This window comes from Gopherus evgoodei, chromosome 6 (assembly GCF_007399415.2).
Source record: "Gopherus evgoodei ecotype Sinaloan lineage chromosome 6, rGopEvg1_v1.p, whole genome shotgun sequence".
Classification (NCBI taxonomy): Eukaryota; Metazoa; Chordata; order Testudines; family Testudinidae; genus Gopherus; species Gopherus evgoodei.
The window spans coordinates 65,413,229-65,439,537 of NC_044327.1; the positions used below are offsets into that span (position 1 = coordinate 65,413,229).

Genomic DNA, 26,309 nt, shown 5'->3' on the forward strand with positions numbered 1-26,309 from the left:
AAGCTTTCTATCGATCCCCATTACTATTATGCTTTCATTCTGTGTGTCATTCAGCATTGGTGATAAAAACCTTACATTTAACAAAAATAAAAGTAAATTTATTGGCAGGCACTTTAGGAGGTTCTTAGGAGCCTCATTAAAAATATTTAAGAGTCCTGTTCCAACTAACTACTTTTAGTGTGTATATTATAGGTAGTTTAAAAAGGAAAATTAAGTGCTTCATGAGACTCCCATTCCTCTGATGAAATAATCAGAAGTCTACAATTATTGGATTTGACAGAAAACTTCACTATTTATTCATATATTAAGAAGAAAGAACATTAAGGGGCATTTTCAACCATGAAAACTGATTTAGAAACAAGTACCATCTCTGCTCATCGGGGGGGAGGTGGAATGCGATTCAAAATATAAAATTAAGGCATTGTAAAGCACACTAGCCACATATGCGTAACAGAGTTTACTGAAAATATATCTATACAAACTGGAAGAGTACAAAATATACTTTTTAGAAAAGTATCTTTGAATGTATAAATACCCAAATTAAACACCACAAATTTTGTCTTCCTGATCCCTTAAGAAAAACAAGCTTCTGTTAATGAAAAATGCTGCCTATGGCTTATATTCAAGTCCAAAGATGACAGACAAATCAAATTAAAATTCAACTAATTTCAAACAGTAACTTTTAAATATTGATTTAAATTATTCAGCATCTTGTTCGCCTTCTAAAAAACTATTTTACATTTTTGCAAAACTAAAAGTGATTTGGCTGCAGATGACCTAATTACTAGAATAAAAGCTGTGTCTGACAAAGAGAGAAAGGACCACTGCTTCATACATAATTTATTAAGATTTCTAAGAGTATTCAGGTTAAATTCACAGATCTGAGCATCTCATTGTAATGTTAAATAAATTTTTAACAAGTCCATGTGTTTTGGTGTTCAAACATGCACTTTATTTTTCATTTTTTTTTAAATCCCTAAATATTTCTGCTGCTACATGGGTTGCAATTGACCACTGAACCTTATGCTTTAAATGCATTTTGGGGCGCAGCAGTGCAGCACCACCTCTCATCCCTCTGCAGCTTTCTCCTTTTTCAGCAGAGGAGCAAAAGCTGCTGCAGTCAACTGCAGAATAAGCCACCACCGCCTCCTGTCACTAACAAAGACACCGGTATCTGTAACACCCAAAGAGGTGGCTTTTGCAGTTTCACAACAGTACACGTACCGTCCAAAAGCAAAATTTTAACATTTAAAAAGTGTAAAAGAATGCCATACTCTGCAATACCTGCCTCATCCTCCCTCCAGAATGCCTTCATTGTGGAGCTGTTAGATTCACATCAAGGCATCTCCTTCCCTGCTTTGTGTCCCTTTCTCTGGCAGTCAGGGCTGCTGCGGCAGGAGGCAGGACGACGACTTCAATGGGCTCAAGCTCTCATTCCTCCTCGCAATGAATCGGCTACATTCTGTTGCCCTATGTCTGTTTCCTTAGATACTGTTTTTTTCCTCTTTTCTATGTCAACAAACCTTTTTTTAAAAATACCCTATTTTCTAGCTACAAAAGCCGCTTTCTTCTCCCTTCCCCAGCTCGCCGCCACCGCCTCCTCCTCGCCTGTCAAACACTCTGATCAGAACCACAGGAAATCCATCCTGAGCTGCTCGCTGCAGCGGCGCGGATAAAACAGGCTCCTCTCCCTGCAGCAGCCCGGAAAGGCGCAAGCACTGCCAACAGCAACAGACAGAGGCACTAACTATTACCGTCCAGCATGGCTCGGCCGGCGTGCGGTGCCCTCCCAGTTTCACCTACCCCATCTCCGAAGTCGGCTGCGCCTCCATTCCGTCTCCAGCGCCCAGTCTCCGCCCGCACCCACTGGCTGCATTAGAGCCGGAGCCAATACAACCACATTGCAATCACGCGTGCGCCCAGCCTAGCCCAGTGCAGCCAATGGCCCAGCTCGCATTAAAGGATGCGATGCGCCCTGGTCCGCATCCAGAGGATTAAACAGCTGCTCCCCACCACACTCCGGTCAGTTCGCTGTCTGAGTGATCAGAGGGGACGGAAGGGGAGGGATCCTGTCAATGATCATCGCAAAGCACAGCTACAGAGAACGTGAAGAATGGAAGTGGGAGGAGGAGAAGAGAAATACATCCCCCAAATAAAAATGCAAATCTTGCTCTATTTACTATTTGCCAAAACGATCCCAAACTATTACTTATCAGCACACAGAGCAGCAAACAGATGTTGCCAAAATTAATATGTCAAGTATCTGGGGAGAAGAATCACTTTTCAGAGCAATGAAGGTGAATTTTGAGAGAGTGTCCATTCCCTATTACTGTCTATTATGTAAAATACATGGAGTTATTTAGAATAGCTATTTTGCTTTAAATTTACACTCCTAGATTAATCCAAATTCATTTTCAAGTGTAAACAACCACTAATACATCTAAACAATTTCAACAGTTCATCCTGAGAGGATGAACACTACTATTTTTGAAGAGGGAAAAGTATGGGCTTGTCTACACAGGAAGTAAGTGCAGAATAAGGTAGGGTGCAAATTTAAAATGCAAGAGCTATTCCTAAAGTGGACTATGCTAAACTACAAAAAAGGTAGTGCGTGTGGAACAAGCATCCACAAGGGGTTTGTGTAGAATAGCTACTGTGCTAACCTAACATTCTTGTGTTTTGAATCTATTAGAACTTGTCTTCAATTGAACATAGATTAAGATATTAATTTAAGTGTAATAGCCGTTCTTGGATAACTCCATGTGTGGACACTTTCAAAAACGAGTTAGTGCCTTGTTCCTGTTAGCTTCTTCTTCTGAAATAAGAGCACCATTCCATAATGAGCACGATTACGTGTGGAATTAATCAGGAACAACTTCAAGCATAGACCAATATCATGCTAAATAATTTTTCTCTCTTTCAAATGCCAATGTGCATCTAACATAGAGCAGTAGTTTTGAAAAGACAACTAGAATTAGACTGCAGATAGGTATACCTGCACAATGGGTAAGCCACTTCTTGCAGACTTGTTTTCTTGCTTTTGAATTAGAAAAAATATTTTGGATATACAAAATAGGCATTTCCTTAGCACAAAATGTAATGCCAGAAACCCCTCAATTATAAATCCTAACTGTGTTACTCATTAACTTAAATTCTCTCCATTTGTAAAAATTGAGACCACATTTGTCTATGTCACAAGATGGTCTGAGGATTAGAATTCTCTGATTTCTTCTTTCAGTAAAAACATGCAAATAAATGAAAAACTACCCAAGTCTGCAAAAAAAAAAAAAAAAAAATCTTTTACACTGACATGGATAGGCATTCTTAAAAAAAGTTTTAAAAATAAGGTTGTAACTATCAAAGTACTGAACATTCAACTGTTGGAAATTAGGACTCTGATCCTTCAAACAGCTCTGTGGCGATTCAAGGAAACAAGTTAATCCTATAACAGAACTAAAGGTATACACCTAATACTTCAGTTAATTATTTTTGAAAACCCAAAACAAAATATTGCTTAGAGTTCCATTAAAATATTTTTCTTCCCTAATAATATTATTTCTGGATTTGCTTACAGTTCAACAGAATGCAATGCTTTCACATGTCTTCCATCAAGCAAGCTTTTGGGTTATATAAACCATAAATTACTTTATTATAAAAGAGTCATCTGATAAATGTGCATTTAAGACTAACACATTATTCTAATTCAGTGTATAGTAGTCTGATATAGGCATGTGGCAACTTTCCAAAAAGGTCCATATTTTTGAAGTTTAATGGACCCACATCATTTTAATGCTTATTTTGTGTACATTTAGATGACGTATGATGTGGAGCTGTCAAGAGATATCGTAAGCTTGCAGGCAAGGTGAAACAATGGTACCCCAAAATGAGAGTCTTTTTTGCAGTTCCAGAAACACTGCATCATGACTGACTATAGCTTTTCCTTTTACATTAATTTCAGCATCTTAATGTGGTGTTTATTGGTCAAAGTTACCAATGACAATGTATTAATTTTTTTTATTGGTTTTGCATGTGCCAGACTTCCTCCGCCTCCCAGAATGATAAAGCTGTTTAGCATGGGGCAAAAATGGTGAATATCAACATTTTACAATATACTAGTATGAAATTTTTCATACACCATATTCTTAACAGTTAATGTATCTCAAATGATTATAATAGTGTTCTATATATTTGTTGACCAGATCAGTCTCCCACTAAAGTAGCAGTTCATTCCATGCCCACAGGTATGTATTTGCATAGTGGGCAGACAAATTTATGTGAATTCTTAATGTAATGCTTCTCCATTTGTAATCTTTTTATCTACATGTAGTATCTAGTCTGTCTAGTAGAAGATTTTAATTTGTAAATGCCTATGCATGCAGTACTAGCCTTTGAATATTCTAGAATGTAGCTTTTTAATTCAGTGACATTTATGCACAGATCAGTATTAGCGATAACAATACACAGCTTTATACTGGGCTTCTATCAAAAACAGCAATTTTGATGCTAATATATAAATCTAATTTAGCATAAGTCTGTATACTTGAACAAATAAAAATGTAGCAATGGTGGTAATGTTAATAATATACTTTGGCAATTCAACCTCTACAGGGAAGTTACAGTATATGAAGACTTGGAGAATACAAGACCCTTAAAACTTATATCAAAAAGAAAAAGACTCTCCACAAATTTTGAAAAATGGGGTTTCTTCAAGAAAACCAAGAGAATGAAAAAAAATGGCAAAAGCCACTAGGTGCTAGACAGAATTCTATGAATCTGGCAGCAGATGCCAGGAGAGATTAATTGTACTAGCAGCTACTGGATGAATTTTCTAGTTCAGATTGCCACTAATACTCTATCACAGGGGTTGCTTTAAGAAATACTCAAGCAACTCAAATTTGGCATGTCAGAGTTGTATTATTGGGGAGAGGGGGAGGAGGAAGGAGGGGGAAGCAGAACCAGACTGACTCTGATCAGAAAGCATCATGTTCACCTGCTTCTACAGCCAACAAAGCAAGAAAGTCCTCTAGTGATTGATCCTGTTGCATTGTTTGCTTGAGAAACACACATAAAAGACAAGACAAGAAACTTCATAAAACAGAAATATTTGAGAGAGGAACCAATCTAAGGGACGCAGCATATCAAAAACTGACATGTTGTGCAGACCTATGGAAGATTTGATTGCTAAGGAGGCAGTTTGTCACCCAAAACGTCTTTCTTCCAACTTGAGTAAAATGAATCAAAGCAAAACCATTACACTACAATAATACAGTCACCTTATGAACTTTTCTTCTTTTTTTTTAAATCAGCATAGGCTACTACTACTGGAGGAATTTCAGATGAATGTTGGAGACTTTCCATACCATCACATGTTCTGGGATTATTTTCTCCAGATGCTACTTTAAGAAGTCCATGCAGAGTGAAAAGTGATTGGAAATTTCACTTACACACACCCATACCATGCCATGCTTCCATACGCCTTTACTGCAAAACAGGCCCAACTATGCCAAGTAGGTACAAATCTACATTATTTATATGTTAAATCTTTCTGAAGTACATAATGTCTTTGAATCTGGGAAATTTGCTGTGCATCAGACTCCTAGCTCTTTCCATGGAATCTTGAGTGTCATGGGAACAGAGAAAACTGTCAGACTCAAAGAGCAGCAGTGAGATTGGACTGACAATAAAGAAGCCAGCCCTTGTCAGATGGACCCTCACAAGACATGTCCTGAATGAATATGCAAAAGATATGCAAGAAAGATGTGTCCTACAAGTAGTAGTGAAGACAAAGTCCACAAACAAATCCTTGCCTCTACAATGAAGAGGGATGAAGAGCATGTTACAGTTCTTATCAACCACTTCATCAACAATATGGCAATTCCTTTTGACCCTGAATTATTTCTAGAGGTGTTTATCAACATACCTACTGAACTGCATGCAACGTCAGATATACAAGAGTGCCTACTGAGAGGAGCAGATGCTGAAATACAAAGATTTGTGATCGGTGGACTCAATTCTGATGGGATATGCAGCTTCTTCAGTCCAGTCAAGAAATCTGTCACCAAAACATTTACGGACACGGCTAAGACCATCAAATTTAAATCTAGCAAGAGAGAGAATCACAGCAGATGCCAGTCCAGAAATTGTTTTGCCGATAGAGCCCTGTCATTTGTAAGACAGATGTTTGAATGGGAATTGTTCTTAGTCATCTGATGGGACATAGGCATGAGTCCTTCTTTCATGCTGATGGAACAATGAGAACAGAAAACTCAACTAGGGCATCAACTGCAAACTCAAAGAATCCATGAGCTAAGAGTATGTAACAAAGAAATCAGAGATGCCATGGCTGTCATACAAATGATGGCTGGAGACAAATTCCACCAAATTCATTAAATTGGCTGCTGAGTACTTGAGGAGGACACTAAAAGCATTTGACAAAGCTAATTCCATAATTGAAGTATTTGACAGATAAAAACTCTAAAAACTGCAGAAAGGCCATGCCAGATAGGATCAAAGGCTAGATGCAAGAAATATTAAGTGAGTGGTGGACACATTGCAGAGTAACACCTTACTTAAAGTCCTCCTGGTTAACATCGTTACGTTGCTAATCTACTAGAAAACATGCTCATTTAAAGTTGCATTATACTCCCTTATAACATTGTGTGACAGCTGCCTGCTTTATCCACTGCTTGCAGGAAGAGCAGCGCGTTGGAGCTAGCTGGTAGGGGCTTGGAACCAGGGTGGACCAGCAACCTCCCCCATCAGCTCCCCACTCCCCTAAGTTCCCTGTGCGGCAGTTGCCCAGCAGGCTAGCAATTGCCGGCAGTTCAGCTGTCCCTTCCCCCACTATCATGTGCTGCTCCTGCCCTCTGCCTTAGAGCTGTTCACCAGAGCCTTCTGCTTGCTGTGGAGGGAGAGGGGGAGGAGGGGGGCTAACATCAGGGTGTTCCCCTCCCCCCTGTTCCCCACTTACCCCATCTCTATAGAGCGGGGGGTGGGAGGGACACTACAGGGCTCAGGACAGAGGGAGCTTGTTGGCTGCAGCTGCTGTCTCAACTTGCTGCTCTACTTAAAAAGGCAATGTACTTACAGTGGCGTCAGCATACTTAAAGGGGCAATGCACATCTCTTCTCTCTCACATACACACGCGCGCACACACACACACAGTGTGTATCTGTCTGCCATGCTGTCTCTCTCCCTCCATTTGTGCTGCCTTGTAGACTGTGAGGCTACATTAACAATGCGTTAACCCTTGAGAGCTCAGCCGAGTGCTAGTTCATCATTTAGAAGTAAGGCATTCCCTGGAAAATATCCCACCCTCTTCCACCCTCTGACTTCACTATCTCAACCAAGCTTCACAATCATCACTGCTGTGTATAGTATTAAATTGTTTGTTTAAAACTTATACACTCTGTGTGTGTGTTGGGGGGTGCATCCCTGGAACCTAACCCCCGCATTTACATTAATTCTTATAAGGAAATTGGATTTGCTTAAGGTCACATTTTTCAGAAACATAGCTACAATGTTAATCGAGGAGTTACTGTACCTCCATGGAAAAATTTCCAAACATGGCATCCAACAAGCAAGTCAATTATAAAATTCCTCTGTAAATATATATTTCAAAAGGTACCGAAGGGTGTAGGAGCACACCCAATACAAACACTCCTCCTTGCTGGAGGATTTTCCAATAGTGAAATAGCAAAGTCCATCACCAATAGAGGTGCTGAAGAAGCCCATAACTTGTACAGTACTTAAGAGGAAACAGACAAGGATGCTTCTGCTTGCTGTACATGCCAATATGGCTTTTGGGTCTCACGGTGTCAAAGGAACCACAGTAATTAGAGGTCACCTGATACAGATCTTTTGTCCTTGCTGTTCACTGATTTCCAGAAATGGAACACAGATAACATGTGAATTGAAACAGGCACCATTACAGTACTAGCATAACCGACAAGTGTCGCTTCACATCTGTGCACGCAATTTGTGATGACTCACTCCCAATTTCTGCAATATACTTGCTACTGTATATATAGTAACAAAATGTAACTGCATCATCTTACTTTGTATTGGGGGGGAATCTGTGTTCAATGTTGTAAAAACAAAGGAAGCTTATTGTTTCAGAGATCTTGCTAAACTTGGAGTGATGGACCCTTGCTGCAGAAATTGCAGCTGAAGTTGGTAAGAGTGCATATCACCAGAGTGAGAGGAAAAAGAGCCAAAGAGACCTGAATTGATTTTGATGGCTAGACTGAAGCACAATGGACAAGTCACTGGCCAAACTCCCACCATGTGAAGACTGTTCTGAAGGGCATGTCAAAACAGCGTTTGGCAAACAAAGATTTGCATGTCTTCGCACGCAGGTAAAGCAGATATTGCATTACCATTGCAACATGAACATAAAATGTGGATGATGAACTACTTCCTGTATTCTTCAATGGCATCTGAGCTTCTACAAGATCTTATCAGAGCCTGTACCCATATGGGTCGCTGCACAATCAACAGTGCCTAATCAAAACAATCTTCCCTACACAGAACTGCATACATGCCTAGGAGAGCTGGCGTATCCTCTGTTTCATGACATACTGATAGAAGAAACAAACAGTTTAATTATTGTCTTAGAACAGGGATTCTCAAACTGAGGGATCGGGACCCCTCAGGGGGTTGCGAGGTTACCACCTGGGGGGTTGCAAGATGTCAGCCTCCACCCCAAACCCCACTTTGCCTCCAGCGTTTATAATGGTGTTAAATATATAAATAAGTGTTTTTAATTTATTGGGGGGGGAGGGTCACACTCAGAGATTTGCTATATGAAAGGGGTCACTAGTATAAAAGTTTGAGAACCACTGCGAAGTTACAAAATGAGAATGGAATGGGCATTTGGCCATTTGAAAGTGAGGTGGTGCTGTCTTATGACTAGGTTAGAGGCTGCAGAACAATACTTGCCTAGGATTATAGCTGCATGTTATATTTTATACAACATTTGCGAGAAAGTCTCAGTGATGAGTGGTAGGCTGAGGTGCAGAGAATTGCCCAGCAGTATGACCATCCAGCAAGGCACCCTGTACAACATGTAAATCACGAGGACAATACTGTCAGGGAACATTTTATTCTTTCTTTGAGCCTGGTGCCTGGAAATGTGCAGCTGTGTCTTCAGGGGAAGTGGGGTTGGATTTTGAGCAGCAGAGTTGATTTTACAGATGTTAGAGCTGGCACATTATGGTATTTTTTGTTTGACTGTAGCATGTATGCTTTAATAATTGTTAAAACTTGTTAAGTTGAAAATTAGTGTTTGTATGTGTCATACACTGAATGCTTTGAGACATCAATTTTTTTATTGAACAAATTATGCCAGTTAACCATCATCAAAAATAAAACTTTGAAAACTCTACAAACTTTTCTCATCGTGATTAAAACATGAAACAGCTCTAAAGTGAAAAAGTGCAACATTCACATGCAGTGCAGTTATGGGGAGGTGAGAGGGTTCCTGTTCGGAGGCAGGGGCATGTCTTGCATTTGCTGCCTCTAATCTTTCTGCCTTCTGAGGTTCACTGACAGGGATCAAAGTTGCCAGGTGCACAGGTTGACCTGAATTTCCTGGCCTCCCACTGATATTGTTCTTGCTGCCTTGTGCTGGGGCTTGGGACAGGACATCCATGTTATTCCCAGTTCCCTGTATTATCCAGGATCTAACGAACATGACTGAGTCCTGGCCGAGGGCACTGCATTGTCTGCTGGCCTAACAGCAGCATGCATTCCAGCAGTTTTCTGCCTGTTCATCACCTCCAGGAGCTGCTTTTTTGTGTCTTTGGTCACATAACATTGCTGTCCTGGGCCAGTTCAATGGCGTTTCTAGATAGTTGCCTGTATACCTCCCTCTCATTCATTAAACACACTATTCAGTTCTTGATAAGTGTGGGGAGTGGTTTTTGTTTTTTTCGCAAGCCTATGACTAGGGCTCTAAACATCTCCTCTTTGGACCTCCATTTCTTCCCTCTCAGGTTGCCAGTCACTGAGCTGTTGATGAAGGCTCTGTTCTTGAAGGTCTCACTGCTGCAGGTACTGTGGCTGGGGGAGCAGAGAAAAGTAAAAACAAATAGTTATTGTTCATATTAGTACTGTTTCCACAGAAGCAGTGACAGCACTTTTCTTATCTTCTGTTTCTTAAGACCATTCCCTGAGATTCATCTCAGTCTCGGGAGACCTCAGAGATAAGGGGTGCGTACATGTGGGCTAAATAGGATGCTGGGATTGGTGTTCCCAGTTTAGGGCTTGCAGTTTATGCTGTGCCTTGAAGGTACTTCTATGGGTGCACGATATTCCTGATTGGGCCACTGAAATGAAGTTAGGGATGAATCAGGAGGGAGCTGGATAGCATTTCCCTCTACATCCCCTTTAGGCTGTCCTGACTCTGGATGACTTACACTGAGGCAGATGACTAGGAGTAGAGAAGGGGCTTAAAAGGCAAAGGGTACACTAGAGAGAGATGTTGTGAATTATTCACCAAGACGGTCCCCCCAGAAGTGCAAAGCAGTTGCAAGCTATACCAGGAACAATGGTAGTGCTGCTGAATGTCCATACTAAAATGAAGACTTTCTCAGCCTTCAGTCTGCTCTCTCCTGCAGAGATTCAGAAAGTGCAAAGAAAAGTAGAGTGGGTTCTACATTGATTGTTTAAAACCTTAACAGCTCCCAGCCTTTTTCTATTAAATATATAACCTATGGAAGGCCATTATGACTCCTTTGTTTACTTTACTGCAACAATGATTAAACTGGTATTTGATATACCTCATTCAATTGCCTTAAGAGCTGTAGTCATGCAATTCCTAACCTAATCTTTTCCTGCAATGCAACATTGTTACAGACTATATACATTTCTGCAGGGATCATTAGCTCTATTAGCTATATGGGCATGCAATGCCTATACCCATATGTACTTCATATAAACTGAAAACTAACCTAACCATTTTTCCCCCCGAATGACTGTCTTAGAAGACACACTACATAGATTCAAATGAAACTATCACGCTAGGGAAGGGGAAAGTTGTAGCTTGTCATGTGGCAACCATTCTGAGCACGCGAATAGAGAGAAGGGGCAATATTTGCTAGGAAATTAGTAGATGTCTATATGCCCTTCATGACATGAGTTTGTAAACAGTTGATGGTCGGAGCATTAGCATGAGATAGAAGTTGATTAGCTAGCCCAGTTGCCATTTTGAAAATATTCTTAGGAAAGGCAGAACAAAGGGGAGGGACAGTGTTGGGTGAGGGCAAGAGGCTCAGAAAGGCTGGTAGTTCACATTCAACCCAAATGGCACCTGCCACTGGGCACCCAGAACAGAAGCTAGCACCACTGTATAGCATAATAATAAATTGTAAAGATAGATACTTACATGCAAAAGTCTCCTGGAGAGGATCTTCCTGCTGCAGCCTGGACTGAGATTTGGGCTAGGAATTGGGCCTCTCTCAGGGTCTCAAGTGCTGAAGAGATCCTGGCTGTATGAGGAGATCACTTTACTGTCCTTCACCCATGAATCGTGGCCATCCGCAGGGGGCCACAGTCTCCTCAGCAGGGGCACCACTGCTCACAAAGAGATTGGGTTCTAGTGGCATGCCAGCTTCTCATAGAGCAGATTGTCACATGGGACCTCTGGACTTGTTTCTGGCATCCCCGGGGGTTTTGTACGTTTTTCTGAGCTCTTTGATCTTTATATTGTACTGCTTAACATCCTGGCTGCGACCCTGCTTGGCCATCTGTTTAGTGCTGTTTACAAAAAGATTCTTATGGTGGTGTTTGGTTGCAAAAGTTTGCTGTACTGTCATTTCTCACCAGATTGCAAGATCAAAAAAAAAAATCTCGCCCCAGCTCCTTGCGGCTGCACAAATATTGCTGTAATGCTGATATACTGAAATCCAGGAGCAAATGGGCCGATCCTGGCCTCTCACCAGTTTTTAAAGAGTGGAGGAGACATCCAATCAACTTGATCCCTGAGCAGTGGAAAGCACAGGTAAACAGACAAGTTGGTCACAGATACCCGCAAAGCAGTGTGGATAGCAGTGGAAGGACTGCCAAGCAATGTGCAAAAGTATTGTGGGCACATGAACAACAATCTGCACTAACTACATTTGCAGTGAACTTACTCGACTCTGAAAGTATAGAACAGAATTTGCAGCATATAGAGAGTCAGGGCTTGTCTACATCAGAAAGTTGCAGCGCTGGTGAGGGAGTTACAGCGCTGCAACTTTGAGAGTGTCCACATCTGCAGGGCATCACCAGCGCTGCAACTCCCTGTTTGCAGCGCTGGCCGTACTCCCGTTTTGTCTCGGGTGTAGAGGATCCAGCGCTGGTGATCCAGCGCTGGTAATGCAATGTAGACACTCACCAGCGCTTTTCTTGACCTCCGTGGAAGGAGGAAGCCTCTGGTAATCAAGCTGGTTTCCTTTCCCGGTTTGCTCTCTCGGTCCCGGAGCCAGCCAGCAAACCGCGGGGAAGGAGACCTGCTTGCTCGGGGTTCCGGGACCGAGAGAGCAAACCGGGAACGCCGCGGTTTGCTCTCTCGGTCCCGGAGCCAGCCAGCAAACCGCGGGGAAGGAGACCTGCTTGCTCGGGGTTCCGGGACCGAGAGAGCAAACCGGGAACGCCGCGGTTTGCTCTCTCGGTCCCGGAGCCAGCCAGCAAACCGCGGGGAAGGAGACCTGCTTGCTCGGGGTTCCGGGACCGAGAGAGCAAACCGGGAAAGGAAACCAGCTTCGCCGCGGTTTGCTCTCTCGGTCCCGGAACCCCGAGCAAGCAGGTCTCCTTCCCCGCGGTTTGCTGGCTGGCTCCGGGACCGAGAGAGCAAACCGCGGCGTTCCCGGTTTGCTCTCTCGGTCCCGGAACCCCGAGCAAGCAGGTCTCCTTCCCCGCGGTTTGCTGGCTGGCTCCGGGACCGAGAGAGCAAACCGCGGCGTTCCCGGTTTGCTCTCTCGGTCCCGGAACCCCGAGCAAGCAGGTCTCCTTCCCCGCGGTTTGCTGGCTGGCTCCGGGACCGAGAGAGCAAACCGCGGCGAAGCTGGTTTCCTTTCCCGGTTTGCTATCTCGGTCCCGGAACCCCCCTTGAAGCCGCCCAACAGCGCTGCAGTGTGGCCACATCTAACACCACTTGCAGCGCTGGTTGCTGTAAGTGTGGCCACTCTGCAGCGCTGGCCCTATACAGCTGTACTAATACAGCTGTAACAACCAGCGCTGCAAAATTTTAGATGTAGACATGGCCTCAGTGTGCTTTAAGGGTTTGCACTGTGTGTACACAGGCATTTTCAATTCACACTTGCTTGAATTAATGCTAACAAAACCTCCTGTGGAGACAAGCTCTATTGTTTTGAAGCTCCCTACAGACTTAGTTTGGAGGTGTGAACGCCCCAGTATCCCAAAGGAGATTTAGCTCCAAGAGCCACTATACTAGAAATTCTCACTCACTCACTCCCTCCACACACACAAACACACAAAATGGTGGGAAGCTGCCACCACTCACTCCAAATGAAGGGTGGCAGTACTATGACATGGGGGAAGAACCCACAAGGACTCCATGTCATAGTGTCCTAGAGTCCTGGATTGCATTCCCTGGCCCTGCTTAGGGCAGAGTGCCACAGATTAACTTTATGTTGCTGGGGAGGGGAGGTACCGAAGGAGGAGAGAATGGGAGTATTTCTTTTGACTAGATTTGCTGTTTTATCCTGTCACTGATTGTCTCCTTGTCACTGTATTAGGCTTTGTTTACACTGGCACTTTTGTCATTAAAACTTTTGTTGCCCCAAACAACAAAAGTTTTAACGACAAAAAGCTCCAGTGAGGAGTCTAATGCCACTTTGACAAATGGGAGCTGTATGCCTTCAATAAAAGGTGGAGACAACGTCTCTGCCAGTTCATCTATGCATTTGTCTTTTTCTGATCAACATCACTTTAGCCTTCTCTGGGTTCACCTTGAGCCAGCTGTTCTTCACCCAAGAGCTAATTTCTTGCAGGCACTCTTACCTATTAGTAGTGGCACTGGTTGTAGAAGTTGAGAATGGTATATATAGTTGAGTGCCATCAGCATAGTATTGGCAACTGAGCCCATGAGGTCTCCCTCTCCCCAAAGCGGTCTCACATAGATATTCAAGAGAAAACAGAGAGGGTATGGATTCTTACAGGACTTTGGAAAGGAGGAGCAGTTACCCATCATGATTCCTTGAATTCTGCCAGAGAGAAACAATTGCAGCCACTGTAGTTCTGGACCATCTACTCCTGCTACGTTGTATAGGTGTGTTAGTAGCTCCTTGTCAGTAGCAAAGTGTCAAAGACTGCAGAGAGGTCCAGCAGCCTAAACATGAACTTTTTGCTGTGTTCATGGCCATAAGGTGGTCTTTTAGCGCCAGTAGAGTCACCTGTACTGTGCCCTAGTTTAACCGCTGTCAGTGAGGCATCCAAGATCCTGGCTGATCACCATTTTTCTAACTACTGGTTACACCACATTGATATGTATTTTATCTGCTATAATTGGTCTCTTACTATTGACATAAAACCCCCACAGCTCTGTATGTGCTCCTATCTTGTGACTGAAGTTCTTTTAGAGGCTGTTATATGAACTGCTGTCCTTTCCACATAAAACCTATGCTAGTTTGGAATGTGAATATATAATACCTTCTTTTTTTCAAGAAACAATTGAGGAGGCATAGCTAGATTCAGCTATTGATCACCTCACCTCCACCAGGACTCCATTGCACTTTTAGGCTTCCTTCCCAAAAAAGACCAGGAACTCAGAACATTGGCTTCAAAAAAAATTCCTCTTGGACCACACAATAACCTGACATTTCAGAGAGATCCAAATGTATATTACTGCCTGAAGGGCCAGACTGGTGTGCTTAAATACGCATGTTTAGAAATGGTTCACTGATTAAGAAGTATAAACAAAATTAATTGACGTTGAATTATCAGTTTACTAGGTGGCTAACCACCTCAAGTCCAGAAACATACCCTGGTCACTTTAGTCTATTGGAAGAGATTCAAACAATACAAATGGCACTAGATCAAAGAGCAATAACGAGAACACACTCCTCTACCAGAGAATATACCTAAATCTGCATTATAAATATTTATATATGCCTTTTAAAAAGTCATCCATCCTCTAAAGTTACCTTTGACAGCTCTTTCTTGGTGCAGATAGGTCAGATAAAGAAAACAATGTAAAATGACATTTTTTAAATTGTCAGATGCAATTAGAAGCTACAGATTTATAAAGGTGATACAGCAGATTAAGCTAGAAGATCCTGCTGTATTTCTGACTGGGTTCTGATCTTTATGACTGCATGTATAGTAGCTTGTTTCACATGGGCCTCTAGTACCTTTATATCATTCTGGGCACCAGTTCAGAGCTACAGAAAAGAACTGAACATTTTGTTCCCTTGTAAAACTGAGAGATGGATTTGGAACAGTATAAAGACAATCATGTACAGAAATCTACTTTTTCATGCAAATAAAGCAGTTCACAAATCTACTAGTTAAAGAAGTGGACAAGGATTCTTTCTCCCCATTCAATTCACTCCTTTCAATTTCTTGCACTTGAAACATTTTTTGGAAAAAGCTTCATCAATCAAGTTCAGTTCTCAAGGTCCCAACAATGACATTCAGACATTTAATTAGTAGGCCATCACTTGAGCTGGCATCTAAACCTTTTGTCAAAAGACCTAATTCCATACCAATTCAAACACCCTATTAGTCTAATATTAACTACAGGAAACCATATGACATCTTAGTTCACAGATTCAACTGCATGCACTAATTAACATTGAAGTGATAGTCTAAATGAATGCAAGAATACAGACATAAGAAGTATAAATATTTTGAAGCTTGTAACAGCATTCCATGTCTTTGCAAAACAAAAAAAGACTTACCTGTGTACTCAAAAGGCAACTGTGTTTGATGTAAGGCTCAAGAGAGGCCTGTACTTCTGAGATTCTGGCAGTCCAGGTGCAGATCTTTATCTGGATGTAACCCGACATAAGACCTGATCTCTGAAGATTCTGTATTTTGTTGATTCAAATGTTACCAGTCCACTAACTGCTGACTTCAGCAAGGAGACTATTTACCGCCTGGAGTAGACAGGAGTGCTGTTGAGAAAGCCAAGCACTTCCCTAGGCCCTTTCTAGCTATTACCTAGAAGCTTGGCTGAATGCTCTGAAGCTTCAGACCCTGGAATGAGCATCTTCCAAGCTAACAACAGCACAGGTGAGAAGGAAGAACACAGAAGAAAAGTAACTGCATTGCACAAATCTAGGTATTAACCACACAGCATTTTATTCTTATTTAATACTAACCAGCTGCCAGTGGTTGACAGCATTGGTATTTGCCTTTAACTCCACTGCTAAGGACGGCTTCAAGACGAGGACCAGTAAAACCTTAAAACAAAAGAACAAACCCCAAACATTTATTTCTGATTCAGCTGCATCTTCAGAGTGCAAGTGCCACTAAGGTGGTAAACTGAGGTGAGTAAAAAGTCAGGCATTTATTTTGATCAGTACAAATTTAGCCTGTAGAATGGACCAGATGGGCAATGGCAGCATAACACAGATGTCTGCATATTGGTACATACTGGAAATTCTGTGCAAGACCCACATGCACTCTTAACCAACACAATTCAAATTTTGGCCCTTCCAAGCTGTGGGAATACAGCAGGAAAGAGGGAGAAGAAATGTACCCTTCTTTCTGCCTCAGTGTATGCAGAAAAAGATTAAAAAAAATAAAAATCATATATTGGGAAAGAAGGGATGAAACTAAAAAATTAAGCTTTAAAACCTTCTAAAGCATCTGCTTTGATACTCTTCCATTACAGGAAATTCAAGATGGCAACTGCAATAAAGACAATTGAAACCACTTTACAGCCTTAACCTTTGACTGAAAAAAAAAAATCTGGATATGCCACTGAAGTTCAAAATTATCTGTCACCTTCACTGAAGAACCTGAATCTTGCTTCTATAAAATTCATGAAGTTCTTTGAAGGCAAGCATATATAGCCTGATCTGAACTTGATTCACTGATCACTTTGATCTCTGTGTTCTTTTAATTGTTTCTATTTCCCCAAATAGTCTCATATTCTTTGAATAAGCCATGGCAATTTTGTCAGCCCTCTGCAAGTAACAACTGAAGCCTTTCAGCCTAACCAGTTAAACCATTACATTAAGTCCAAATTTCTGTCAGTACTTAACTGGATTCAATAAAGCTGTGCACAAACTGCAAAAGCTTGGTCCTCAAATATTCACTCAAATTTTAAAACTACTTTGCTTTGTCCATGTTTGTATCCTTTCCCTATTAGCTATTACCCAGTTAGAAAGTGAGGACAATATCATACCAAATGCTCACAGAAAACCATCTGTGACTTATCTATAAAGTGAAAAAAATTATGAAGACAAGTCAAATTTGATTAAGTAAAATTAATTAAAATCACAATCCGCTTGTGAACATTCTTTAAATAGAAAGAGGTTACATTCAATTAAGTAGTTCAGACTTTTTTCCCCCTCTTCTAATACTGAGTAAACATTTGATAAGACTCTCCTACTGACTTCATTGGACATTTGGAATCAAAATGCCAAAACTTCAGCAGAGAGGCATGTTTTCAGGCACTGTGGCATTCAATTCCCCAAGAAAGTGTGTGTCCAGTCACTGGGAGATTTTAATTTAATTTGCAGCCCTTGAGAACCAGAGCTGAGGCTGACAAAGGTGTAAAACTCTAATTAGCAACATATTAACCCTAGAGTGAAAGAATCACATCTATATACAACTTAACTGTAACCTCTGTAATTGATTAGGGAATAGCATTGATTAATTCCAAACTGATTCTTACACAGTCCTTCACTCAAATGATAGGGGCTGTAATGTGGTGTCTCAACAATGAAGGCTTTAAAATGGGGAAGAGACGATGTGAATCTGAGAATTTTTGGCATCAATAAGTTAAGGAAGAGTCAGCTCACCTAAATTATGTTTGCTGCATTCATAATTTCTTTACATTCTTATAACACACCAGTGAAATATGTTTCATCTCTCTTCCATTTCTCCCTCTCTTGCCAGTTGTTGAATAATAGAGGGCCAAACCAATTTTCACACCACAAAGAGCTAAGTTCAGATCTACATGATTAATATCACTAACATTAAGTGCACAAACAATTAAAAGTAATTTATAAACATTACAGACATCTGTTTATCAGACCAAGTAAATTAATATGCTATGCACTTAATTAATTAATTCCTGTATAACTAGCCTGCAATGGCATCACAGCAGTCTTTCATTTACAATTCTACTATATTTTGTAACAGTTTAAATAATTTATATCTTTGACAATCCCTTATTTAGGGAATAAGAATGGCAAAGGTTCACCTAGCCCAGTATCTTGTCTTCTGACAGTGGCCAGTGCCAGGTGCCCCAGAGGGAATGAACAGAACAGGTAATCATCAAGTGATCCATCCCCTGTTGCTCATTTCCAACTTCTGGCAAACAGAGGCTACGGACACAATCCCTGCCCATCCTGGCTAATAGTCATTGATGGACCTGTCCTCCATTAATTTATTTAGTTCTTTTTTTAACCCATTTATGGTCATGGCCTTCATAACATCCTCTGGCAAGAAGTTCCACAGGTTGACTCTGTGTTGTGTGAAGAAATACTTCCTTTTATTTGTTTTAAACCTGCTGCCTATTAATTTCATTTGGTGACCCCTAGTTCTTGTGTTATGAGAAGTAGTAAACAACACTTCCTTATCTACTTTTGTAGTAAGATAAGGCCCTGAAATATAAACTCTTGTGTCAGAGGCCTAGTTTGAGGCCTGAAGCCTGAACCAAAGTACTTCCTGGCACTGCTAAGCAAAAGCTGGGCTGTGAGCCAGAGGCAGGCATCACTCACAGAAATTGATGAGAAGAGAGTTGTTAGAAGCAGGTGCGTTCACACATAAGGGCTAATAAGAGGAACTTGTGCCAAGATGGCACCTGGACAGCCTGATTCAAGGACACTCCACAGACATAACAAGGAACAGGCAGGTGCATCTTAAAGACAGGACAGCATGATGGATAGATCTGTATGTCTGGAACAACATGATCAAAAGGCAGACAGCACCGTCATGAGCCAAGAGGCTGTACTTCAATACATCAGGAGGGATGAGTAATCTGTCCTGTAACTCTATAAAAGTAGGCCCCAGAGTGTGTATCTTTGTCCAGCCTAGGGGGCAGTGGAAAGTCCCGCCACTGACTGAGCTGTGTCCATTGCCAGGGGGCACATATTCGTGGTATGTCCTGTAGAGTCCATAGAAAACTATTACTGTGCTTCGTTTGACAATAAACCTGGCTCGGGTTCCTTCGTACCTTACCAGAGTCTGTGGTCTTTGGGGGTTTTCTCATGGTTGTTGTGTCAGCTATCTGCACAGAGCCAGGGCAGCACACAGAGGGAACACGCACGCAGCCAACTATCATCATCACTGAACAAGAGCAGAGCACCACACTGGTAGCTACTAACAACAATTTTCTCTACACCAGTCATGATTATATAGACGGTAATCATATCTCCCCTTAGCCATCTCTTTTCCAAGCTGAAAAGTCCCAGTCTTATTAATCTCTACTTATATGGAAATCGTTCCATACCCCTAATCATTTTTGTTGCCCTTTTCTAACCTTTTCCAATTCCAATATATCTTTTTCAAGATGGGGCAACCATATCTGCACACAATATTCAAGATGTGGGCATACCACAGATTTATAGAGAGGCAACATGATATTTTCTGTCCCATTTTCTAACCCCTTCTTAATTATTCCCAGCATTCTGTTCACTTTTTTGACTGCCGCTGCACACTGAGTGGATGTTTTCAGAGAACTATGACTCCAAGATCTCTTTCCTGAGTGGTAATAGCTAATTTCGACCCCATCATTTTATATGTATAGTTGGGATTATGCTTTCCAATGTGCATTACTTTGCATTTATCAACATTAAATTTCATCTCCCATTTTGTTGCCCAGTCACCTAGTTTTGAGAGATCCTTTTGTAGCTCTTCGCAGTCTGCCTGGGTCTTAACTATCTTTAGTAATTTTGTATCATCTTCAAATTTTGCCACTTCAATGTTTACCCCTTTTTCCAGATCACCATCAGACTATTTTATGCATCAGTCTGATTCAATCCTCGCACTAAATTATGAACTCAGTTTTAGTAATGTCATTAGTTTCCTGTTATTGTCTAACAGTGCTGTTAATGATTAAAAATGTGTTTCTAAGGAATTACTCTGCTCCTAGGAAAGAAATTGTACATACCCAGCCTGTACATTTAAATGTATTATACAACGATCTAATTTTAAAATTTGATATTTTCCAAGTACAGCATAGTGTAACTCTTTTGTTACTACTGCCCACTGTTCCGAAACTATTTTGAAAGGACAAGATTTTTTAATATACTGTGCCTTGACATGGGCCAAGCAGAGCCCATCTCTTTCCCTTTCCTAAAATACAACTACCATTTTAAGTCCTCTGGTTCCCACTACAGACAACTACTATTAAATAAAGCAATAATCCTCCAGTTAGGACACCAAAATGGACAGTCTTATGAAGTGTCTACTAATATTCCTCCATCAAGTTAAACTAATGCACTATGACCTTGTACCCAATGCTCAATATCAGAAGTATTACAGGCAAATGTGCTCATAAATAGTCCTGTCAACTACCTCTCTCCCCTTTTATTTTAAATCCTTCCTAACTGCCTCTTCTCCCTTCCATATGCCTCCCCACAATACCATGTCCACTAAACACAGTTCTCTGGACGCCAGAAAACATTTCTCCTCAACAAGAGAAGAACGGCTTCCACAAATGCAAATTAGCGAGGCAAAAATTGTCAACTCAGTTAAGGAAGTCTCCAGCCCAAAATAAAAATACTCTTCACTTTCAAGTTAAGGAGCGAGAACTAAACCCTATCGAGTCATGTAACAGAGGCACAGATATTTCCAGTTTCTGTAACAAGATGCAAGTCTACAATTAAAATAGTTTGACATGTGATAAAAAGGTTCTACAGCAGTATAGTATGGTTGATAGTTACATCACTATCATACATTTGCACGCCTTTATCATGTCCACCTTATATTATTTCAATAAAACTCATAATTATAGTCTGAGTTTAACAAGACAAAAACCCCAAAATTTGCTAAATATTGCTAGGATAGGCTTTTTTTTTTTATTGTTAAGAACAAAGTATCAGTGTCACTATTATGATGTGAGGAATTACCAACTAATCAGATGTTCATTTTAGTAATCAATCCATTAGCTAACTAGCCTTGGCCCATTCATTCATTGCTCATTCATTCCCTCATCATCATACAGGCTACTAAAACTCAGATTCTTAAAATATGAATACTCAAGGTGTCAAACAGATAGTTAAGGGTTAACAGAACAGAAGTACTTCATGTCTCTTTTGCCTGTAAAGGGTTAACAAGTTCAGTGAGCCTGGCTGTCACCTGGCCAGAGGACCAATCAGGGGACAGGATACTTTCAAATCTTGAGGGAGAAAAGTTTTAGTGTGTGCTGTTAGTGTTTGGTGGTTGTTCTCTCTGGGTTCTGAGAGTGACCAGACGTGCAACCAGGTTTCTCTCCAATCCCTCTGATACAGTCTCTTATATGTCCAGAATAGTAAGCACTAGGTAGATAAGGCGAGTTAGGCTTATGTTTGTTTTCTTTATTTGCAAATGTGTATTTGGCTGGAAGGAGTTCAAATTTGTATTTTGCTGAAAAGATTTTAATTTGTACTTGTGTACTTAGACGCTGGGAATACCCTCCCAGCCTATAGCTGAAAGGCCCTGTAACATATTCTATCTTAAATTTACAAAGATAATTTTTACTGTTTTTTCTTTAATTAAAAGCTTTTCTTGTTTAAGAACCTGATTTTTTTTTTATTCTTGTGAGACCCCAGGGGACTGGATCTGGATCTACCAGGAAATTGGTGGGGAGAAAGGAGTGAAGGGGGAGAGAGAGGTTAATTTTCTCTCTGTGTTAGGATTACTTTCTCTCTCAGAGAGACTCTGGGAAGGGGAGAGAGAAGGAGGGGAGGAAGGTGAATTTTCCTCTCTGTTTTAAGATTCAAAGAGTTTGAATCAAAGTAATCTTCCAGGGTTACCCAGGGAGGGGAAGCCTGGGAGAGACAACGGTGAGGGAAAGGGTTTACTTTCCTTGTGTTAAGATCCAGAGGGACTGGGTCTTGCGGGTCCCCGGGCAAGGTTTTGGGGGGACCAGAGTGTACCAGGCACTGGAATTCCTGGTTGGTGGCAGCGCTACAAGTACTAAGCGGGCAACTGAGCTTAGTGGAATTCATGCTGGTACCCCATCTTTGGGACGCTAAGGTTCAGAGTGGGGAATTATACCATGACACAAGGTAAAAAGGAGAAGACTAAAATGTGTCCCCATTGTGCAATAGACTTAGTTTGGAATAAAAAATAATTTGAGATTTACCACTTTTTCCCATAAAGGTTTCTGATGTGTGGACAGGGCCTTGGAGTTTGTGATTTCTATTCTATAACACTACTGAACTACCGTATGGCTATTGGACACTTCAAAATTAAAGTGTGTGTAAGATGAACTCTATGCTAAACCTAAGTCTATTAGAATGTCATTCATGATACTTTTAGAACAATCTGATATTTAATTTATGCAAAATACTCTGACAAGCATTTAATAATTCTGTGAAAAGTTATTCACTTTTACAAGATGTGTACACTAAACGGTTTAACACAGAGAGAAAAAGTTAACTAGCATAAGCCAATCTGAGTGTCTCATTTTCACTTAGGTTACCAATATATTTTCAGTCTGTTAGTCAACACCAAATGAACCACATCTAGTTTGTTCAACTTGATGATTTCAACATGTATTAAAGTTTTATGCTGATCCAACTGGAAAAAGACAGTAATTCAAGATACTAGTGACCACTTATTTTTGGTTATTGTTGGACCACTGAAAGGAATGTCTGAAGGTGAATTATATGAGCAAGCACATCTTGTAAACAACCCACCAAGTACATAAAAAGAAATAACTAATATTAATTCAATGAGTTCTACTTGAATAAAAGCATATATAAACTTCAGTAAAAGTAAAATGCAGTTGCCCATTGGGATAAGCAGCTATCAGCATAGCATTGCTCCTCTGACCTAAATGAATGCATCTGAAATTTCATGTATGATTCTTTAGAAGAATAGAAATGTTCAGGAAATGTTGAGGTAAGTCAGACAAGTATTTAAGATAGAGTTTAAAAAGAAGGGTGATTTCATTTCTTGAACTATTTTTTTTTTTGCACTTGTTTTAAATAGTTTTGACTAGACACAAATGTGTTTTGATCTGTTGGTTTCCGGCAAGGACTAGGGCCTATGACCATCTTTGTGGAGATTCTTTACAGAAGTCAGTTATTAAAAGATGATGCATACAAGCCAAACCCAACACTTGAAAATTGTGTTGTGTACTTACTCTTCGACCAGTCCATTTTATTCTCAAATATCTGAGCTCTCTTTTAGCAAGACTTATTTTCTACTACAAGTTTGATTACTGTATCTTTCGATAAGGGGAAATGCAAAACACACACATTGGTTATGGTTTTTACTCTTTGATATTTTAAATAAAATGAAACTGCAAATGCAATTTTTACAGTTAAAACAAATATATAAAAATGCAAAAGTTTAGATATCTAAAACTAAATTAAATCTCAGATTTGAGCATGTAGTATTGTCTATTCCTGTTTTTCTTGCTCAGCGTGTAGTTTAATATACTTTTACACTAAACTTACTATTACATACAGTATTACACGAAAAATATTGCAAGAAAAACAAGAACAAAAAAAATTACACATGCATATCATCCCAACACAAGGGGAGGCAGAATTAAGTAAAATCTGAAAAAAAATTATCAGCTATGTTTTAGTGTAGTATACCACTAATTATAGCTATCCTTTTGCCAGATAAGTCATTTATATTCTTTGTGGAACTCAAAATATCCCTATATTCCTTGAGGCTTAGATCATAGTAATTATTCTTCCATCAGGAAGATGTGCTTTCAGTTGCACATGCTGAACATGCTGCATGTGTGATGAAGCCTTTTACAGAATGGGAGGGAAAGAGACATCAAGGAAAACAGAAGTCCACCAAAAAAAAGTAAGATAAAGGATTGTATGACTTCCACTTTAACTTGACTAACATTTCCTAGGTCGCTAGGATTGGCAAGAGCTACTTGGCATAACAACTTCATCAAATTCACTTTAAAAAAAAAAAAGAAAGCTTTCATACCACAGTTCGTGAAGCCCACGGTAAAGAATAAATTAATATTCCTTGGTCATTTAAATCAGAGCACAGATAATTAAACCAGGACCACTACAAGAACTACAGTTAAAAAATTACTATTTCAAATATATAACACCATGTAAGCAGGGCATGAAAAATCTACTACCCCACCAGGGGCACACTTTTTTTTTTCCTGAGGATCAGGAGTTTGTGGAAGTGAGCCTAAACTATCAGTTTCTGCAGAATTTCTTCCCCCCCCCCGCCCCCGCCCCCGCCCAAGAAGTCTTAAGGTTTTTACCCTTATGACTGCTAAGATAAGCTTTTCAAATGTCAACAGATGCAGGCTCACCTTCCTCAGGGTGCTGCTACCACCATTAATAATTTCACTGATGCCCTTTGTGAAAGCTAACAGGGCACTGGTAACTTCTAGAGCTGTTAATCAGATCACCTTGTCACCCAGTGAAGTTGGAAAGTGAAACAGACTAGAGTTATGTAAATATCCTGTTTAATCTATGAGCAGAGAGAAGAGCTAGGAACACCTCAAAAACGGAGGCTGTGGTGAAAATGTAGAGAGTTACATTACACAGACCCATAAGCAGTAGCAGAAGAAACCTTCATAGCCTTCAGAAAGCTCTGGAGTCGGGGAAAAGCGATGAAGGTCCTCTCTAGCAACCGGAGCAAAACGTGGGGTGGCTGGGACTTTACTTTTAAATTTAATTGCCCCCCCCCTTCCAAAGAAGCTAAAAAGAGCTAGGCTTCTCACAGACATTGCTGTCAGGCTTCACTGCATACACATTCTGGCCTTTGACGATCAGATATCTGGGAATTTTTCAACTCCTGCCATGAAGCATTACGTTTATATTGTTATACAACAACATGAAAGTTGTATATTACAGCAGTATTTGTTACAGCGGAGATGGGAACTAAACTCAGATCTCGATACGAGTCCCAGTCTAGTGCCTCTGCCAAAACACCACCCATCCATCCGTTCCTCTCCCTTCCAAGGGGTAACGTACAGGACGGGTATTGGACAGTAGGCTAATACAGATATTCCCCCACCATCGGAAAGGGTTATTTAATCCAATCCTGAAATACTGAGTCAGTATCCGTGGGAAGCTCGGCTCAGCAAGTCACGTAAACTGGGGTAAAGGGACCTGGGCTCCTCGGGGGTGGCTGTACCCAAGGGGTGGTACCGGGGCTCTGCCGGCTGGGGAGGGAGGTGCCATGCGGGGCAGCATGCAGGAGCGGGCTGCCAAGAGACGGGGACTCGCCGGGATGCTGCCCTGGGGGTTGCTGAGGGCTGGCGGTGCCATTGGGGAGGGGCCCGGCTCTCTCTCACTCACCTGCCTGCTCTCTCCCCACCCAGCCGCGCCGCCGTCGCCGCGGCGACTCCTCCGACTCCAGCTCGGCCCCAGGCAGCGGGCGGAAGAGGCAACCGGGGCCGGACTCGGCCGCACATACAGGGCGCTGGGCCGACAGACACTCCCCCTTCTCACAGGCAGGGGCCGGCCCCTATCCCGCTGTCCCGGCTCCTCATCCCCGCGACACGGGCCGGGCAGCCCCAGCCCCTCCGAGCTTCCCTTCGGCTTCAGTCACCGGCAGCCCCCACAATGCGACCACCCCTCCTCACGCCCCCTCCCTGACTGGTCTCCCCGCCGCCATCTTGCCTGAGGGGGCAGCGTAGTGCGCAGGCGCGGCTGGGGGACTGCCAGCTCCAGCAGCCGACCCTGGAAGAACTGGAATCGGCTCGGGGAGTCAATGCGCACGCGCGAAGGAAGGAGTCTTTTAGTCGTCCCCTTTCATTTTACACACACCTGCTGCGTGCCGCTGCTGGGAGCCTGGCTTGCTGCTGCTCTCCCTCCGCGGTGCTCCGAGCAGGCCGTGTGATTGCGTCCGTCCTGCCCAGTGCTTGCTGTGGGGAGGGTGGGTGGTTCCTGTACTAAGAAAGGCAGCACTGGGAAGAGCGAAAAACAGACCTGAGAGAGAGAGAGAGAGAGAGAGAGAGAGAGAGAATGTGTGTGTGTGTGAGA

At 41.7% G+C, this 26,309-nt stretch overlaps 1 protein-coding gene across 3 annotated transcripts in view; it reads right to left on the minus strand.

Moving 5' to 3' along the window:
• Positions 1 to 25,958, minus strand: part of APC (APC regulator of WNT signaling pathway) — a 199,050-nt gene extending 173,092 nt beyond the window's left edge. Inside the window, exon 1 of one of the 3 annotated variants that reach the window (XM_030567970.1) lies at positions 25,623 to 25,958. The gene's annotated coding sequence lies outside the window, so the exon portion shown is untranslated. Of the gene's footprint in view, positions 1 to 1,284; positions 1,699 to 1,803; positions 2,028 to 25,622 lie in introns of those variants that run through there. The other 2 variants (XM_030567969.1, XM_030567971.1) reach the window with 2 other exon arrangements.
• Between the last annotated feature and the right edge of the window lie 351 nt (positions 25,959 to 26,309).